This window comes from Rhinolophus ferrumequinum, chromosome 2, assembly GCF_004115265.2.
Source record: "Rhinolophus ferrumequinum isolate MPI-CBG mRhiFer1 chromosome 2, mRhiFer1_v1.p, whole genome shotgun sequence".
In the NCBI taxonomy this organism is placed as follows: Eukaryota; Metazoa; Chordata; class Mammalia; order Chiroptera; family Rhinolophidae; genus Rhinolophus; species Rhinolophus ferrumequinum.
This window is the reverse complement of record NC_046285.1, coordinates 99,258,715-99,279,060: the sequence shown is the minus strand read 5'-3', so window position 1 is coordinate 99,279,060 and position 20,346 is coordinate 99,258,715. Positions and strand designations below refer to the sequence as shown.

The following is a 20,346-nucleotide window of genomic DNA, read 5'->3' as shown; positions in this document are numbered from 1 at the left end:
GATGTGTGTGAGTGGGACTATGTGGGAACTCCGTACTCTCCTTCTATTTTGTTGTGAACCTAAAACTGCTCTAAAAAAATAAACCTATTAATTTTTTAAAAAAATGCAAATTACGTTTAGGCAGGGCCTCATGGTCCCCACCATTCCCTGTGGTCTCTCCCTGTGGGCATATAATCCCTTTTTGACTCTAACTGTTCAGTTGAGTGATTTTTAGTATATTCACAGAGTTGTATAATCATCACCACTATCTAATTCTGATAGAACATTTTAATCACTCTCCCGGAAAACCCCACGCCCTTTAGCAATTATCCCTCATTTCCTCCCAACGCCCCAGCTCTAGGCAACCACTAACCTACTTTCTGTCTCTATGGATCTGCTTATTCTTGATATTTCATGTAAATGGGATCATACAATATGTGGCCTTTTGTGACTGGCCCCTTTTACTTTGCATAATGCTTTAAGGTTTATTTGCGTTGTCTCATGTATCAGTACTTCATTCGTTTTTATTGCCAAAGAATATTCCAGTGTATGCATAGACTGCATCTTATTTATCCATTCATCTGTTGGTAGACATTTGGGTTGTTCTACTTTTCAGCTGTTATAAATAATAGTCCTATGAACATTTGTGCAGAAGTTTTTGTATAGACATATGTTTTCATTTCTCTTGGTTATATACCTAAGAATGGAATTGCTGGGTCACAAGGTAATTCAACTTACCCTTTTAAGGAACTTCCAGACTGTTTTCTGAAGTGACTCCACCATTTTATAATCCCAGCAGCAGTGGACGAGAGCTCCAGTTTCTCTACATCCTTGCCAACAAGTGTGATTATCTGTCTCATTCGTCAGGGCCATCGTCGTGGGTGTGAGGTGGTATCTCATTGTGGTTTCAACTGTATTACGCCAAGGCTAATAATACTGAGCGACTTCTCGTGTGCATCTTGGCCATTTGTAAGTCTTCTTGGGAGGAATGTCTATTCAGACCCTTTGCTATTTTTAGATTGGATTATTTGCCTTTTTTATTCTCTTGAGACTCTTGAAAGCCTCAGTTCTTCCACCCGGAACAACACATGTGTGACCCCAGATCAAGAAATTGGGCTCTGGGGCTGACCCAGGACAGCATTAACAGGTGAATTTGGGAAAGGAGGGGTGCAAGATCGCCAGGGGCCCACCTCCCTCCTTGCTCACAGTGACACTGGACTTACTCCCATTTTAATCATTTTTAATGTCTAAGGGCTGTTGTATGCTGAAAGGAACCCACACTAAATTTTTATCTGTTTTTACGGAGTTGGCAATTATCTAAATATTCACATTCTGCTTAGATAACTATTACATCAAAAAATATGAATTTTAGAAATAGGAGTTCCCCAAACATTTTAACAGTGATTAAAACCTTAATCAGCTAAACTCTTCCAAATGAAAATTTTAAGCCAAATTATGAGACACTTTAAAATGCTTTAAACACTTTAAAAATCTCACACACATGAATACAATGATTATAATAATTTCAATACAAACCCCCAAACCCATTTCTGCAAAAATGTCATGTATCTAAATTTGCTTCTTCATTATCTCTGTTCTTATTTTCGTGGTTTCATATTGCTTCCCTGGGGGGTTGGACACCTTCCATCTGCCTCCCCAGATCCATTCTCACCCTTGTCTGCCCTGCTCTGTGTCCTGGGAGACTCCTCGTCTAAAATGCATCAACAGAGTCCTTTATTCTCAGACTTCCAACTTGTTGGGTTCTGACAGTGGGGACTCAGCCTGAGATTGGAGGGTGGGGGACAGTGAGGCAGGCTCCTTTCCTGCAGGGTCTCCTGAGTTGGCTGTGTCACGCACAGAAGGCCGCAAGCCCTGTTGCTGACCCTCCCCTCTCTGGGATAATGGCTCCGCCCTTCCCCTTCCAGGCCTGGAGGTAGTCAGCTGCCAACGCCAGAGCTCACGCTATTCCTTGTTGGTTTCCCTTAACCCTGCCCACCCTTTAATAAATAGTCCCTTTATTCCACCCTCCTCTGTCACTGTTGAAGTGTGTCAGCTCCTTCCTGATAGATCCCTGACAGATAGGATGACATTTTTATTTGCCTGAGCTGGAGAGTTAGACTGGCTTTTGCTGGCTAGTTGAGGTGAACAGGTGAAGGCTCAGAACCAGGGCCAGGAGACTTGGATCTGCCTCCCTCCAGGGGATTCTGTCTGAGCAGAACCAGAACAGGCTCTTTATCTTTTGGGGAGATAGCCTTTGTCCATTATATGAGGAACTGCCCAGGTGAATGGCTCTAACCGATCAGTTTTACTCTGATTTTTGGGGGTCCTTTGTCTTATAATCTTTTGAAAAATAATGCCGTTTGAATGTCTTACCTTGAAAGTAGAGCCTGATAAAAGACTGTCTAATTACATAAGTGTTTATGATGCAAGTGATATAAGCCATTTTGCAACTGCTTGTTGTGTGGTTTTAATTAGTTACAGCCAAGTCAGCTGACGGAGAGTGAATTTTACTTCCCATTGACCATGAAGACCAACAATAATGAGGCCTCTGCTACCTCTGGGTCTGGATCTGTGTATGCACAGGACCTTGGGGGTGCACACAGCCCCCAGGACAGTGAGCACAGTCAAGGACCCGGGCCTTTCAGGCAGCCCACTTGGGACACCTTCAGGCTTTGAATAAAACGAATTTAGTGATTGATTCCCCGTCTGACCGACGGAAGAACCAGAAGAGAAAGAAGCCACGAGTCCATAGGCGAGCTCTTTCCCATACACACTGTCTGTATTCTGTGAGTGAACAGTGGCTGGGGATTTACTGCTTGTGTTTTGCCAGCAGATTTGGTGTCAGAATTTCCCTGCCTGGGAGCTTTGGCTGCTCAACTGGATGCATCGAAGTCCCTGTTTGATGCACCTTCTGGACTGCTAGAAACAGAGCAACATGTCAATGTCACCCCCCAGGGGGAGCATTTCTTCCAGCCCTTTCCCATCTAACAGGGCTATGCTGCCCCCACCCTGGCAGAAATGCGTGTGGCACTGGAAGGGGGGAACCCGCTATTGCAAAATGCCTGCTATTTGCCTGTCGCCATGTCAGGCAATCTGCAAATATTCTGCCACTGATTTTCAAATAGTCTGTCATCTCAACACTGCCCAGGGAGCCCTCTCCTTTGCTGGGTACTCTCTTTCTCACTCCCTGTGGGGACTGAGTCCCAGAGAGCAGTTTCCAGGCTCTCGGCCTCATGTGGAAAGGTGCTGGCCCGGGTAGTAGATGGCCATCAGCTGTGACTGGTTGGCCATTAGCTGTTATCGGTTAGCCATTAGCCACTAATATAGCTGCTGTGGCTGCATTGGTTGGTTGGTTGGTCGGTCGGTCGGCAGAGAAGTGGGCGGCAGATTGTGCATCATGTGGAGCCTGCTTTCTGTGTCTCCAACCCAGCCGCCAGCGAGACTATAGTGATAAAACCCCCCATCCATGGCTCCGTGGATGTTCCTTTTTGGCCTCGCCATATCCTGTGTTCTTATGTGGGGAGCGGGAGCAGAGACCCTGCACGACACTCTCCTAGAGGACGGCTTCATGCCTGCTCATTTCTCCCCAAGCTCTGCTGACCTGGACCTCGTTGGGATAACAGGAGACACCAGACTTCCTTAATTTCCCACCACCCAGTCCAGTAGCCTGCCAGAACCTGACCATGTTCTCCTCTCTCCCTCCTGTCAAAGGCCTGCTGTGCTGGGGCTCTGGGTCCTGTCATTACGCTCTTGTTCTTTCAAAGGGTGTCAGTCCTTCCTCTCATGGGTATCATCAGTGTTTGTGTCAAGAGCTCAGCTGAGTTGGAGACAGAGCACTGAGCTGCCCTGTGTCAGAGAATGCGATGAAAGCAAGAAGCCCAAAATGAAAGTAACAATGCCGCCTTTAATCACTTACTGCGTGGTATAAGCAACAGGGAGCCCCTATCCCGTTTCCCCCAGGGAACTGTGCACTTGTCGAGGGTAAGCCACTTAACCTCTCTGTGTCTTAGTCGCAACCTTTGGAAAACGAGGCACTTCATAGGATTGCTGTGGGAATTAAATACAAATGCAAACGTGCTTAAAGCGGGACCTGCACGCAGAGGGTGCTAAATAAGGACTGGCTGTCCTCCTGCCCCATCACTCCATCCCGGCAGGTATGCAGCTCAGCCCTCAGAGGGAGGGGACTTGCAGCTGTCTTGCATTTCCTGTTCTTGGAGAATTCTTGTCTTGAGTCTGTCTTTGCCATTTCTCCTGCTCAGAGAATTTACCCACATACGTTTAGCCTTCTGGGCATATTTTTAGTCATAAACCAAGGGCATTAAATCTAGGTCCAGCAGCAGGCGGCTGCTTAATGAAGCATTACTTATGGGCATGGAAATAGGCATTGTTTGGTGTCTGCTTGGTCCAGACAGGAGTAGTGGCAGCAAGGAGACAGACCATGAACGTGACTCAGGAAGAAAATCACATTGAGTCTTTGTTGCGTGAGACAGACTTTTTCCCTTTTGTTTTCCAAGGTTAGATATCTGAAGGGAGAATTCAGGATATAAGACAGCACACAGCCGTCTGTCCTTCAGGTAAGTCCCCTGCTGAGGAGAGGGTGGTGTTGAGACAGGTTACCTAGCATTTCCCTAGGTAGACAGGGTGGAATAAAGGAACACAGCCATATCCTAAAACTCCAGGTTTTGAAATCACTCCTTTGCTCCAGGACAAAATGTAACAACGCCTTGAGGTTAATCATAAAATTCCTTTTGGCCTGACAAATGAGCAGATCTGATAGATAAGAGTGGGTTATTTTGCTAATTCCTTCAGGGTGGGCAAGCAGAACAAACCTGGTAGACGAATTTCATTAGAAGGCACCAGTTCTCTTCTTCAAACAGTTCCCTTCTTCAAACAGCTCCCCTTCCCCAAACAGGCAAGGGAAGGTATAAAAGTAAGAGCTTTTGCTTCAGTCGCGGGGCACCCCCATTTGGGACCCCCTCCCGCTCGGGAGCTCTGAACCTTTGCTTTCAATAAACTATCTTTTTTTAAAACTCTTTGCCTCTCCTGGGTCCGTGTTTCCATTCTTCTTCGGTCTCACGAGACAGGATCCCGGCACACACTCACTCACTCCAAAGTCCCCTACATCATTTGGGGACTCACGGAGACATATTCCTCCTTTAGTGTTGGGTTTTCATGCGATGAACTGGGAGGGCCTCCTTGCTCTCCTGCCTTCCGTTTTAAGCACTGAGAAGAAATAACTGGTCAGGATGAAAAAGTGGAGCCTTTCACTGCCGTATCCCTTTCCTGTGGCCGCCTTAAATTACCACTAGCTGAGTGGTTTCAAACAACAGAAATGTATTCTCTCACAGTTCTGGAGACTAATCAAGGGGTGGCAGGGCTGTGCTCCTTCCAAAGGTTCTGGAGGATTTTTCTTTGCCTCTTCCTTGTTTCTGATGTTGGCCTGCGATCCTTGGTGTGTCTTGGCCTGGAGACGCATCACCCCAATCTCTGCTTCCGTCATCACATGGCCTTCTTCCTGTGCGTCTGTGTGTCTCTTCTTATGAGAACACCAGTCAACATTTTAGGATCCAACCAAATCTAGTATGACCTCATCTTAAATTATCTAATTACATCTGCCAAGATGCTATTTTCAGATAAGGCCGCATTCTGAGGTTTGGGGTGGACATGAATTTGAGGGGGTGGGGGAACACCATTCAACCTAGTACTGCTACCCATGATTCCATGATTTCCGTCCACCTTCACTTGTTTCAAACCACTTCCGGTTATAGCTCTGAGGTCCTCTGAAATCCGCAGCCAGGGATGACCGATTGTATTCAAGTTCAAGGGTTCCCCCCCACCCCCCCATCAAAACAAACCCGGGGAATGGAGTGAGCCTGTCTGTGAGCAGACCATCAATGACGGTGAGTGTTGAGATGCAGCGTCTGTGATTTTCCTCCTCTGAGCATGTTAAGTAGCTTTATAGACGCCCGAGTGTGGGGGTGACAAGGCTCCTCAGAAGTCACCACATGGAGCCAAGTCCCACCCAGTTCAGCCCTGACTGATGGGCTTGTGAGGCCGCAAGTCCACTCAGACCAGAGGGCGGGAGGGACGCGTCTTCTGTTCGGGGAGCTGAGGTCTGTCTCTGTGCGCCCACCTCTGCTGTGCTCCATTCTCATCAGTCTTCTACACGACAGCCTGGGGAAGGTTCAGTATCACAACGTCCACCCCCCCCACCCCACAATGTCCCCTATTGTGTCTCCATCTTCTTTTAAAACATCCTTATCCTGTCACCCTTTCCACAATGTGCTGCAGGTTTTCATGGTGGTACCAGGACCTAATTATAATTTTTCATTTTATAATCTGACACAGGCCCTAGACACTTAGTGTTTCTCTTCCTTTTTGTTTTAAACTTTTTATTTTGCAATAATTTAAAACTGGTAGAAAAGTTGTAAGAATCACACGAGGAACTCCTCTATACCGTTTACCCAAGTGCACCGAGTGGCGCTTAGTGTTTCTTTAGAAAACAGGATGGCCCAAAAACAAGGCCACGGGGAGGCAGGGGTCAGCAGATGGTCCTTGAGGCCTGCACACTGGGATTCGGAGAACAGACACAGGTCACATAGTTTTCTAGGAGACATGTCCCACATAATTACCACAGGCTGAGTTTGACATCAAATACATTCTCCAGCTTGTTTTTAATTCTTGCCTTCTTTTTGCCAGTTACCCATGAGAACCTCAATTCAACGAGAAACCTCTGGTAAGGATATCGTGTTAATTTTAGTCCATCATTGCAGCTTGTCACAGTCTGTTGAATGTCTCATTTAACATGTTTATTGCTTATCTTAGTCTTATTTGCTGATTTGAAAGGAATGGCTTCGAGACCTTTATTAAGTTTGTGGATTAAATGACTGAAAATGCTCCTGGGTGCACCTTCTTTATGCCACATGAAGTGATTAACTGATTGTTTCCTTGGCCACAGATCCTTCTAACTGTATTATTGTCTACGCTATAGTTCCTCTTCTTTTCCATATGGTTATTATTAAGACATTGTTGCATGACCTGATGAAATCAGATACCCAATGTCAGTGGTAGCAGTTTCCATAAGTACTTATGGATATTCTTCCATAAAAAGGTCTTACTATCAAATATTTAAAAATGATATGTACCATATTCTCTTTCTGGGAAAATTCACTACATGTGCTAGCATATGACATGCTGCAAAAAGGCCTGCAATAGTAACATGTTTTCAAACTGATTTTGTTCAACCAAGTGCTTCAGAAATTCCTCGATCAGTCAATTCCCCCCTTTCTGGTTACCATTTTGAGGAACTCCAGTGTTATGAGAAACACTGTGAAGGAAAAGCTGGTCTATAATGTTTCACTAATACACTGTACAAATTACCACGTCCATAGAAAGAAATGAGGTTACTTTGACCGTGTTCGAAAACTTCCATTCAATAATCAGTCGTAGAGAGTAATTTTTTCCTAGTGAATCAGAATTAATCTCAACAGTTTTTACTTTCCTGAATCCTGCATTTTTCCTCTTTCTGAAAATGTGGTAGTTCTTTATCTACATCTAGTGTGTTGTTATCTTCTCACTGACTGTAATTTCTCCAATTTCACTGGCCGGGTTCTGCAATCACAGTCGCAGGGTCTGTTAGGCCTGGGAGGCCATGTACCAGTCAAGTGGCTTTGTCTTTGCTCTGGAGGGGGTCCGGGTGACTCTTCTTGGTATTTCTGGACTTGGTTCTTGACTCAGTGCTGTGTATAGAGTAGACTCTGAATACAAGACCTTTCTTCCAGGACTGAGCAAGACCTTTGGCCATCTGAGCTTGCCAAGCATTCTTGACAACATTTTTAAATAATAAGACGTGTGGATACATCTAGGCCACAAGCTGTTTTTATCTACCTGTCTATATTAGTGTGCTAGGGCTGCCATAACAAAGTTTCACAGACTGGGTGGCTCCAACAAGACATTTATTTTCTCACACTTCTGGTGGCTGGAAGTCTGAGATCAAGGTGTCAGCAGAGTTGGTTTCTCCTGACACCTCTCTCCTTGGCTTTCAGATGACCGTCTTCTCGCTTCGTCTTCACATGGCCTTTTCTTTTGTTGACATAAGAACGTCCAAAGCTGTGGATAATTTTTACAAGGGTTTATTTGCACCAAAATTGATGACAATTGCCGGGAAGCAAGATCTCAAATGCTCTGGAGAATGGCAGCTTGCAGTTTCTTTTATGCATTTGAAATTAAGAAGTTATCAACCGTTGATTGTCGGCGCCAGTTCAATGCCAATAGGAATCCCTAATTTGGGATGTGGTGAAGAAAGAAACTTTATTTAGTGCAGCCAGCTCAGTTGTGATACAGCATGGCTTTAGAACAGCTCAATAGTGCCCCAGCTCAATTATGAAGCAGTACAGCTAAGAAACAGCAAGGCGAAAAGGAGGCCCTGCCGGGAGGCCACTCTCTTGTCTAGACAGCTCTGCTCCACATGTTCTAGTCTAGTCTGCTCCCCTCTGCTTCAATGAGAAGTCTTTGATGTTTCAGCTCCAGCCAGGGATATGCTGTCTTCAGTGAAAAGGGAAAGTATGCTCCTTGAGCCAGAGGGGAACTAATTTATATAGAAAGAAGTCCCTATCCCTGGTCCCTGGTCCCTGGTCTGTCTTCATGCAAATGAGGACTCCAAATTCTCACAGTTTGATAGGTCCAAAAACCACTGTTCTGATTGGTCAGAATGGAGCTGCTCTGATTGGTCGGTGAAGATACTGATAGGAATATAGCTGTACAGCTCCAATTGGATGGGGAAAGTCTCAGTCCTATTGGTTGAAATACAATTCTAGGAACTGCTTTGTAAGGGCTGGCTCAGATGGCTGGAACACAGTGGAGCCATCAGCACGGGCAGGATATCTTGCAGCAGCAGAGGCAGCCGTGGAACAACACCCACTGCTACGCCCTACTCGGCTTTCTGGGGTTTTGAGGACTTCACTAACAACAGTGGCAAGGAGCCAATAAGCATACGTGTTAACAACACAAGGAACTGGTCTGGGATCTGGCTAGGAGCCGGGGCCAGTCCTTGGTACGAGATTAGATGTGTCGGAGCTTGGCCCACCTGCGCCAAGGCGGAGGCCAGATCACATGCTGTAAATATTTTCTTGGTTCCTGGGAGGGTAGCCAATCCGTCCAAGGCCAAGCACGTAGCCCAGCCACTTTGAGAATTTACATCCCCAAATGTTCCCAGGCAGACCTTCATATATTCTATTCCTTACAGAAGGTGGGAGAATGCAAGGTGGGGATAGGATTACAGGGTAGTTAGCAAGGTTATGAGCTCTGTTGAGGATTGTTACACTTATTTCAAAGGTGTGTAAACCTAGATGCACAAAAACAATGGACAGGGCTTGCTTAAGGCAAAGATAAACCTCTTACTAAAAAGTTATATTCCTGGAGTGTAACAACCCACCATGACCTACCCAATTAGGAATTTACGATCAGATCCCCCTGTGAGGTTACTTTCCATAGAACCTCATTTTTCATTTACCATCAGATGTCATTTTATGTACTTGCCAGGTCCAATTCTTAATTGTCTTCAAAATGGGCTTCCTTTTCATCACCTTTCATGTTACAGATTAGAAAACTAGGACAGATAGATGTTAAATATTTTACCAAGGGCACGCAGCTAGTGATGACAGAGTCAGAATCAGAATACAGGCCAGGCTGCCTGCAGAACACAAGCTAATGTCCCCATCTGTATGAGTCTCCTGTGGCTGCTGTAACAAAGTCCCACAAACTGTGGTACTTTATTTAGTCGTAGAGGCAACAAGTCCAAAATCACCACCACTGAACCAGAATCAAGATGTTGTCAAGGCTGCACTAGCTCTAGAGGCTCTAGAAAAGAGTTTGTTCTTTGCCTCTTCCAGAGTCTCATGGCTCCAGACATTCCTTGACTTGTGGCCACATTCCTCCAATCGCTGTCTCTGTGGTCATATCCTCCTCTTCTGTCTATGTAATCTGCCTCTGCCTCTCTTAGAAGGACAGCTCTAAGGGCATTTAGGGTCCCCCTAATAATCCAGGATAATGTGTTTATCTCAAGATCCTGAATTTAATCCCATCTGCAAAGACCCCTTTTGTGAGGACCACACTCCTAAATTCCAAGGATTAGGATGTGGATGCCTCGTAGGGGGCCACTTTTCAGCCTACCGTAGCACCTGATCCTACTGCCTGATTAATCCCATGATTTAATTAATGCAAGATGCCCTTTGGACAAAGTGGAGAAATGTAGCCTCCATCACGGCCCAGTCATGGAGAAGCTGAGAGGTGCTGAAATCTCAAGACTGTTGGAAAGTCATTTCCAAAAGTTTTAGAACAAAATAAGGCTGCCACCAACGCACAGTAGAGAGGAAGAGGCTCTAAGAATTGAAATCACGACTGTAGAGTAACCCGGAAAGCTGAAAGGGGAGTGTAACTAAATAAATGTTTACTCATTAGTGATTTTTGAGCCTAGACTCCAAGAGGATTTATTCTAAAGATTCAAAGTGGGCACACAACCACAGGCAATTTTTTCAGAGCAGCGAGGTAGAACCTTCTAGAAAGAATGCCAATAGAACCAGAATGAGCTGGAATCTTCTAGAGGTGAGCTTTGACAAGGCATATTAGTGGCAGGAAAAAACAAAGAAGGGCAGCCCTTTGCTCTGGGGAGGAAGTGTTTTGTAAGTGGAAAACCAAGAGGAAGCACAGCTATTTACCAGCTGTTTTGCTTCTGGCTTCACCATCAAAGAGACTGGTCAGACAGGAAAGGACAGCTGGGGTGACTTGACGCCAGGCAAATCAAAGCCGGAGACAAGCATAGTATAGGGACCACAGGCGTGAGCTCTCACCTCCAAGGTAGGAGACTTGGCAGATTTGACTGCGGAGCCAGCCCCCAAACATCTGAGAAATACTGGCGGGGCTGCTGGAGAAAGGGCCCGAGGAGGGAGGATGAAGGAAGCACAGGGAACTGTGGAGATCAGGGTCCTCACGTCATGCAATTACCCAGTCTGACTCTTAACGTGGAGCATCCATTAATCACGGCCCTGAGGATGAGGCATGAGGACATTCTATTCTTGTTTTAACTCATCTGGGAACTTAAACTTTGGAAACTTCCAGTCAATGCCTGGATATATGTCAGACCTCCAGATAATCCTCTGATTGCTCCCTGAAGGACTCACGTATCCAAACCACCTGACATCTGACTGGTAACCATCCTGGACCAATGCTGGGGCTAAGAACGAAGGACTGCTCGTTCTCAAGACGGCACTTTTTACTATAAAAACTCTTAACTTTTCTTTCTTCCTTGGAACATTTCTGGGTTTTTGCTGAATTTTGTTTAGTTGTGTTTCCGGTTTGCAAACCTTATGGTGCTTGAATAAATTTTTATCATTTCTTTCTGGCAAAGCCTCCAGAGTCTTTCTGAGTTTGGTCAACAGCCCAGAGAATCATTCTGATTTGGGGGAGATTTGCTGGAGATGGAGATTTTCAGTTGAAGAAGCAAGAGGGAGATTTATCCAATACGGATATATTAAGCCAACTAACCAGCCACTCCTCTTTTTGAGTTTTATCCTTGGCCCTTTTCAAGGAGAATCAAGAGTATGTATCTCTTGAAACGACTGGATTCAATTCTTGGGAGTCGCCTCCTTCCCTTCCTCCCTCCCTTGTTTTCCTAAGCCCCCTAAGGACACAGATCCTCTAGCCTACACCCCACCACCCACCCCACCCCCAGCTCTCTTCTTCTTTGATGTAAATGAGGCAGATGAAGAGTGGAGCCCATAAAGGGAAATCCTGACAGCTCTGGGCCAGCTAAAGGGCTGGCAGCAGAAATTATAAGAGAGAAGAGACTGATTAAGGAAGAGGTAACAAGGAGTTAATTTGGGGAGAAGGTAGTCAAAGCAGGAAAAGCTTTACCAAGAAGTGTTTCTCAGTCTCACAGTGAGTGTCATGGTCACTAGTGGGATGAGGAAGATGGGCTGCAAAGAGCAGAGAACATTAAACCAGCAGAAATCTCAGCAAATATCTATTAGCACCTTTGTTCTAAGTGCTGGGGAGATAAGGATAAAACTAGAATATGGTCCTGACCCTCTAATAACAAACAGTGGAGAAAGACACTGAAAGGATTGTTTAAAAGTGCAGAACTGCTTTGGAAAACAGTCTGGCAGTTCATCAAGCATCTAAACATAAAATTATGAGAAGACACCGCATTTCCACCTCTAGGTATATAACCAAGAGAATGGAGAACACAGTCTACACAAAAACCTGTACAGAAATGTTCATAGCAGCATTATTCATAGTAATCAAAAGGTGGAAACAACCCAAATACCTATCAACTAATGAATGGATAAACAAAATGTGGTCTATGCATACGATGGAACACGACTGGCTATAAAAACAACTGAAGTATCGCTATATGCTACAGCATGGATGAACCTTGAAAACATTGTGCTAAGTGAAAGAAGCCAGCCACAAAGGATCACATACTGTATCATTCCACCTACATACAATGTCTAGAAGAGGCAAATCCATTGACACAAAGTCAATTAGTGGTTGCCTAAGGGCTAGGATGGGATGGGAGGAATGGGGTGTGCCTGCCGATGGGTAGGGGGTCCTCTTTTTGGAGAGATGAAAATGTTTTACAATGAGAGAGTGATGGTGATTGCACACCTTCGTGAGTACAAAAAAACCTTTTGGGTTGTGCACGTTAAATCGGTGAGTTGTATGGCATCTGAATTATGTTTCAGTAAAGCTGGTTTGGTTTTGTTTCAAGTGCTGACATTGCACACAGGATGCTGTCAGGACGGAGGAGGGTCACTAAGTCACTTGAGGGTGTGCTGAGAGCTTCCTGTGTTCTTCACACCTATCTCACTAGCACTGCTTCTCTGCACTGTTTCCTGGAGGCACCCCAGTGTTATAATTGCCACAAACACTTGCTCAGGTTTAAAACGGGAACTGAGTATGAACTTTCCCTCGTTTAAATAAAACAAGCAAATGCAATGTGTTGTCATTTTGTAAAAACCATGTTTTCTTGCCATGAATTAGTTCTACATAGAACTTCTGGAAGGCTAGAAAAGGAAAATTATTGATTTTTTTTTTGGTTGAACTTTTTTCCCACAGTATTTGTTCCACTCTTGTCACTTTCCTTTTCATTTGTCTTCACCTTTGGGTGGCTTTTAACATTAAGACAAAGTTTGCCACTGAGGGTGTGATTTCTAACCCATTCTTCTGTTGCTAACTAAAATAAAGGTTACATTTTAGCAACAAGAAACAAAAATATTAAAAATGATGTCTGACGGTGGGGTAGTTGTGTAATGGCCACCATATGAGAAGGTATCTTAAAACTGACAAACACAGCAGGCAATTCCATTGACTATGACTGAATTTACAGCAGGGTAATTTACTTGTGGGAAGATTGGGTCGGAGCTGAGAAGATGACCCAGAAGTCATACAGATTATTTTCTGCTAACAGTCCACTGTTATGGTACTTATTTAATGGTATAACTCGGATACTAATGGCTGACAGGACAGAAGGACAAAGAATGCAATAGTGCCAGGGGCCACTGGTGGTTGATGATTGTTTATAATCAATGCTGTCACCAGTATGGTATTTATTGGTTGTCATGCCATTCTGGCTGTTACTAACAAAAATATTTATGGCTACATTTTAAGGAGCACAGTTAATCATAAACTAGAAAGCTCTGATATGCTTGCTAAGGACAGTAAGGCTGGTCAAAGTTCACAGCATGAAACAAAAAATGAAATGAAACCCGGGACATGGAGATGGAGTTAGTTTTTTTCACATCTACATCTATACAAATGGAGAATAGAATTGAGATGCTGTAAACTTCTGATGTACAGTGTGCCAACTTGTACATCAAGTTGAAAAACAACTTCGACTCAATTTATAAGTAGTCAGAATAACTTTACAGAACAGAACTCTTTTCTTTAACCTGGACTATTTTCATTGGTTTTGTTTTTCTCCTTCATGTGTTTTATGGACTTTCTTAAATAGAATTCGCTCTGTTTAATCTGCATGTGTAATTGTCACGTACTCAAGAAGGCTTCCGTTTACCACTTTTTATTATCTATTAATTCAACAGATATTTCTTAGTACTAGGCACTGAGTCAGGTGCTGACGTGGAGACGAGCAGTGGTGAGCAGCTCAGAAGTCTGGAGCAGTGCTGGGAGGGAAAGGTGTCGGCCATGAAAATATTTCCTAGAGATGCTGACAACCCTGGATAACGTCTGACATTCCTGCAGAAGCACCGGGTGACAGGTGGACCCTGTTAACTGGGCATTAAAAGCAAGAGTGATCCCTTTGAAGGCTGGAGAACAGGAAGACGTATGAGAGTGCTGGTGAACAAGTACATACAACCTACCATACCTGCTCTGACAGAGCAGTGGTTCTCCACCTTGGTTGCACGCTGGAATAACCTGGGGGAACTTTAAAACACAGTGATAGCTGAATCCTGCTCCAGAAAGTGGGAGTTCTTTGGTCAGGGTGAGGGTGTGCATTGACATTTCTAAAGCTCTCCAGGAGGCTGCAATGGGCAGCCATGGCTGAGAACCAGGTGTGAGAGGAGGAACAGGGGGCTGCCCTGGAGGCTAATCCAGTCTGGGGTGGGCAGAGCCCCCTGAGCAAGTGGAGTGAGTTCCTTTTCCACAAGGCTGCGCTGTCAGAAAGCATTGCCAAGGGGAAGAATGGGGAGAAAGAGAAAGATGGGGAAGAGGGGAAGAAAGGGAAGTTGGCACAGGCTGGCTTCCCTCCGGGGGCCTTTCAAATAAACAGGACACATGTTTCTGCTACGACGTCTCAGTGGTGGCACACAGATGACCTGTTGAATCCCTTTCTGGTTTCAGAATTCTTGGCCATTTTCTCCATGTGGGGTTCTCCCATTCTTCACTTCTTAGCTGCAACGTCAGCCGCAGGTAGTTCACCCACATTCTCCTCCACACACCTGGGCTCCAGACACTTGGCAAGGCCACGAAAAACACTGTGACTACCAGCAAGGCGCAGGCTGGCCCTTGTCACACATCCGGCATGCACTCTTTTTGGTACACGATTTCAGAGGTTCCTGTGGAAGGTTCAACCACAAAGAATAAATAAGATAATAAATGTCATGGATTTCTCACAAAGCCTGGCACACCGTAAGCACTTAATACATGTTACTTTTGTCAAGATGATTACTTATTTAAAAAGATTAAAAAAAAAAGACTCACATACATTTGAGAGGAAAATACCTCAAATAGTCCCATGATGTGAAGAAAGAGATTTGAACAATGCTGGGGAGAAAAGTTCTCTGAGTGTCTGAGCTGACAAATTAACTATACAGATAAAGAGGAATCAGCTGGAAAGTTACTCAGCAGGAGTTTGTTCCCCAGCGTCCTTGCCAGTATCCATCAGCTCTGCTGTTCCACCCACTTCTCCAAGGAAGCCTGCAAAGGCTGCCCGGGTCACAGGCTCAGCCCATCTCACTCGCCAGCCAGTGTGGACAGTCTGTATACCATGGGTACGAGGCTCAGTAGTTCTCTGGTCTTTGGGGGCCCCCTTTCAGCACAGGCAGTGCCCCTCGTTTGGATGTCCTCCAACAACACCCTCTGTAGTGCAGGGGATCCTGCCGACTTCGCCATGTGTCATGCAGGGTGTCCTGCGGGGTCTCTGGTCCCGCTCCCCACATAAGAACGCAGGACATGGCTAGGCCAAACAGGAACACCCACGGAGCCATAGGTAGGGGAGTCACACCACTATACTCTCATTGGCGGCTGGGTTGGAGACACAGGAAACAGGAGCCACACAATTCTTAACCCTCACTGCTCCACTTGCTGGCTCAGCCACCATCTCCTTGCTAGCCCCCATTTTCTGCTAGCCTAGCCATGGCAGTTATATTCATGGCCAATGGCTCACTGGTTACAGCTGACGGCCAACTAGCCACAGCTGATGGCCATTTGATCACAGTTGATGACCATTTACTACCTGAGCCAGCACCTTTCTATGTGAGGCCGAGAGCCTGGAAACTGCTTTTTGGGGCTCTGTCCCCAAACCCTCCCTGTCAAGCCACAGTGTAAATGTTATCTATCACACAGACAGAGACTGGGCCAAAACAATTTATGACGTTAAGCAGCAAAACGAATTTTTTTTCTGAGACAGAGGCCCAGCTAATTCGGAGGAAATTCTGTGTGTTTTGAATTCATCTGGGAGCTGAATACATGTTGGAATGATGACTATTCGTAAGCAGTTGTATGTTTGTTATAATCTCTCCTAACTTTTTATTTTGAAAACTTTTAAACCTATAAAAAATTTAAATGCCCAGATACACTTCATCTAGAACAATGACACTTTGCCATATTTGCTTCCTCTCTCTTTCTACACACACACACACACACACACACACACACACACACACTTTAGCATCTCTGACATTTGGATGTGTCTAACAATTCATAGTGAGACATAGGTTGACAACATTTTCTTTCTTTTCCCCCAGTGGTTCAAATATGAGTGGTGCATCTTACAACTGATAACATCTTAGATTCAACAGACAAAAGAATCGGTAATGTGGTCAGCACAGTGTCTGGCTCATGTCAATGCTACACAGATGTTAGCTGTTATTTCTATGTTAATATGATGACAAATTTGTCTACTTCTCCTACGGCTCTGTCAATTAAATCTATTTTGAAGCTAGGTTGTTTAGCACATATATTTTTTAGAACTGTTTTTAGTTGCTGATGGACTGAATCTTTTTATGATTATATAATGGGCCTCTTTAATTCTAGTAATGCTTTTTGCCTTAAAAATCTATTTTATATGATATTAATATAGTGAAATCAACTTTGTTGGTTAGAATTTGCTGGGTATATATCTTTTGCCCTCTCTTTACTTCCAACTTTTCTATATCCTTATGTTTTCTGTGGGCCTTTTAAAAACAGCTAAAGATTTACTATTTTTATTTTTAAAAATACAGTTTGACAATGTTGTCTTTTACTGGATCATTTAGTCCATTTACTTTTGGATTTATTTCTATTGTATTACTTTATGCTATCTATTAGTTCTGCCTTTTTCAAAAAGATATCTTCTTCTTTCCTTTCTTGTTGGAGTAGTCTCTTGACTGAATAATTTTTCCTATTCTACTTTTCCTTTAGTACAGTTTCTCAGATTCAACTATATTGACCTATTGGGCCAGATAATTTGTTGTGTGGGGGCTGTTTTGTGCATTGTTGGATATTTTTGCAGCATCGCTGGCTTCTACTCACTAGATGCCAGGAATACCCCTCCAGCTGGAACCACCAAAAATGTTTCCAGACATTGTCAAATGTCTCCTGGGGCACAAAATTGCCCCTCTCCCCAGGTGAGAACTACTTCTGTAACGATGAGGTTACTGTAGAAATTTTAACATATTTAACTTCTCCATGTCTCAAATGAATCTTTATTCTTCTCTGAAATACAACGGAAACTTTAAAACTTCAAATGTTCCCTTCTCTGGGTTTTAGTTGTTTTTAAACCCAGAAGATATTATTATTGTTTTATACAGTCAATATTTATTTGGATTTACTCATGTATTTATCCATTTCTTTCCTATATTTCTTCTTATATGCCATAACTTTCATCTGGGAATGGTTTCCTTCTGCCTAAAATACATTCTTTAGATCTTTATCTAATAAAGTTCTTTTGATGTCAAACACTCTCAACTTCTATTTGTCTGAGTGTTTTATCCCTTTTCCCTACATAGGATATCCAATTCTAAGTTGACAAAGATTTTTTTTTTTCCCAAAGGTTTTATTGGGGAAGGGGAACAGGATTTTATTGGGGAACAGTGTGTACTTCCAGGACTTTTTTTTTTTTGCAAGTCAAGTTGTTGTCCCTTCAATCTTAGTTGTGGACGGTGCCATTCAGCTTCAAGTTGTTATCCTTTCAGTCTCAGTTGTGGAGGGCGCAGCTCAGCTCCAGGTCCAGTTGCCGTCCGTCGCCAGCTGCAGGGGGCACAGCCCACCATCCCTTGCGGGAGTTGAACTGGCAACCTTGTGGTTGAGAGGACGCACTCCAACCAACTGAGCCATTCGGGAGCTCAATGGCAGCTCAGCTCAAGGTGCCATGTTCAATTCCAGTTGCAGGGGGCGAAGCCCACCATCCCCTGCGGGACCCAAGGAATCAAACCAGCAACCCTGTGGCCGAGAGCCCACTGGCCCATGTGGGAATTGAACCGGCTGCCTTCAGAGTTAGGAGCACGGAGCTCCAACAGCCTGAGCCACCGGGCCAGCCCGACAAAGATTTTTAATGCACTTTGATTCTTGGCTTCTATTACTGCTGAGACATCATCCATGAATTTAACTGCTTTTCCTTTGAAGGTAACCTGTATTCTCTGCTTTTGATGTCCTACGGTTTCACTCTAATGTGAGATCTTCAGATTTGTTAAGCTTGGGATTTGTTGGGATCCCTGAATTTGTAAACTAGTATCTTTCCTCAGTCATTATCTTTTCAAATATTCAAATGCAGGCTTACCTCATCAATATTGTGGGTTTGGTTCTGGACCGCTGCAATAAAGCAAATATCTCAATCGAGTCACATGGAGTCTTTGCTTTCCTAGTGCATATAAAAGTTATATTTATACTATACTATAGTCTGTTAGGTGTGTAATAGTATTATGTATAATAAAACAATGGACATACCTTCATTAAAAATATTTTATGGTTAATGCTAACCATCATCCAAGCCTTCAGCGAGACATAATATTTTTGCTGATGGAGGATCTTACCTTCAATTTGTAAAAACGGAGTATCTGTGAAGCGTGAAGCAAGTGAAGTGAAGTGTAATAAAACGAGGTATGCCTGTACTGCATTTGCCTCATCCTTTCTCACCAATCCTTCTGAAACTCTGATTAGACGTGTAATAGATCATCTCACTCCATCATTCATACAGCTTATAGCTTAACCTCGCATATTTTCCATCCTAATGTTTCTCTGTACTGTACCCTTGATAATTACTTCAGATTTACTCTCCCACTGCTGGTTAATTTTATGTGTCACCTTGGCCAGGGCATAGTGCACAGATATTTGATCAATCAGCAATGAACACCAGTGTGATTGTTGCTGTAAAAGTATTGTTTTAGATAAGGTTAACATTTAAATCAGTGGACTTCGAGTAAAGCCGATTACCCTCCATAATGTGGGTAGATCTCATCCTATCAGTTCAATGCCTTAAGAGAAAAAAGACTGAGGTTTGCCGAGAAAGAGGTGATTTTGCCTTGAGACTGTCTTTGGATTCAACTGAATTATCAACTCTACCTGGGTCTCCAGCCTCTCAGTCTGCCCTACATCTTTCAAACTTGCCAGCTTTCACAATCATATAAAAATCACTTTTTAAGCCTGTTCCTTAAAATAAATTTTTCTTTCTCTCTCTACATATATACACAGACATCTTATTGGTTCTCTTTCTCTGGAATGCTAACTAATACACTTCTCCTTCTGTCCAGTGTACTTATTCTCTCTTCAGCTGTGTCTAACCTGCCGTTAAGCACATTCTCAGACTTTTAAATTTCAATGATTATATTTTTTCATTTCTAGACGTCTATTTGCCCCCGCCCCACAAAATGTTTAGTCATTTCTTGGTGTGTAGTCGATTGTAATTATTGCTCCTAATTATTCTCTCCCTTTCTTGTGAGAGAATTACACATTCCCGCCTGTTGCTATGCAACTTTCAGTTCTTCCCTGGGGAGTAGTACACTTCCCCACTCTGTTCACATTAGACTTTGCCATGTCTTTTTTTGGCCAAAGGAATGTGGACAGAAGTTACTCACTCCACCTCCAAGCAGAAACTTCAAGAACAATTGTGGGGCTTGTATTTCTTTCCCCATTTGCCATGTCCTTCAGCCTAGATCCTAGAATGAAAAAGTCATTTTAGAACAGACCCACATTTGACCTCCAGCCACACATAAAATGAGCGAGAAACAAGTCTTGGCTTTTAAAAGCCACTGAGATTTGGGGTTCATGTGTTACTACCACAAAGCTGAATGATTCAGCCTCTTGTGCTTTTCCGATATTATCAAAGCTTTCTTACATTTACTTATTTATTTAAATTAAAATTTACTGGGATGACAATAGTTAGTAAAATTACATAGGTTTCAAGTGTGCAATTCTGTATGACATCATCTGTATCTCACATTGTGTGTTCACAACCCAGTCAGGTATCCTTCCATCACCATGTACTTGACCCCGTTTACCCTCTTCTACCACCACTCTCACATTTATTTAACTGTATGAAGCATGCTGAATAATCTCTGTTTGTATCAGGGTCTAAAGTCTTTGCAGGTCTGGCTTCGCTGCTTGTTTTTGCTAGCTAGCTCTTTTTTTTTTTTTTCCCATTTCGTAATACTTTTT

General features: G+C 43.7%; 1 long non-coding RNA gene across 1 annotated transcript; it reads left to right on the top strand.

The window, feature by feature from the left end:
• Positions 1-5,752: 5,752 nt before the first annotated feature.
• LOC117031944 (uncharacterized) lies at positions 5,753-8,343 on the top strand. The gene is made up of 3 exons (XR_004424648.1): positions 5,753-5,879; positions 6,679-6,715; positions 8,025-8,343. It is a non-coding gene; the product is annotated as an uncharacterized LOC117031944 (long non-coding RNA).
• Positions 8,344-20,346: the final 12,003 nt, after the last annotated feature.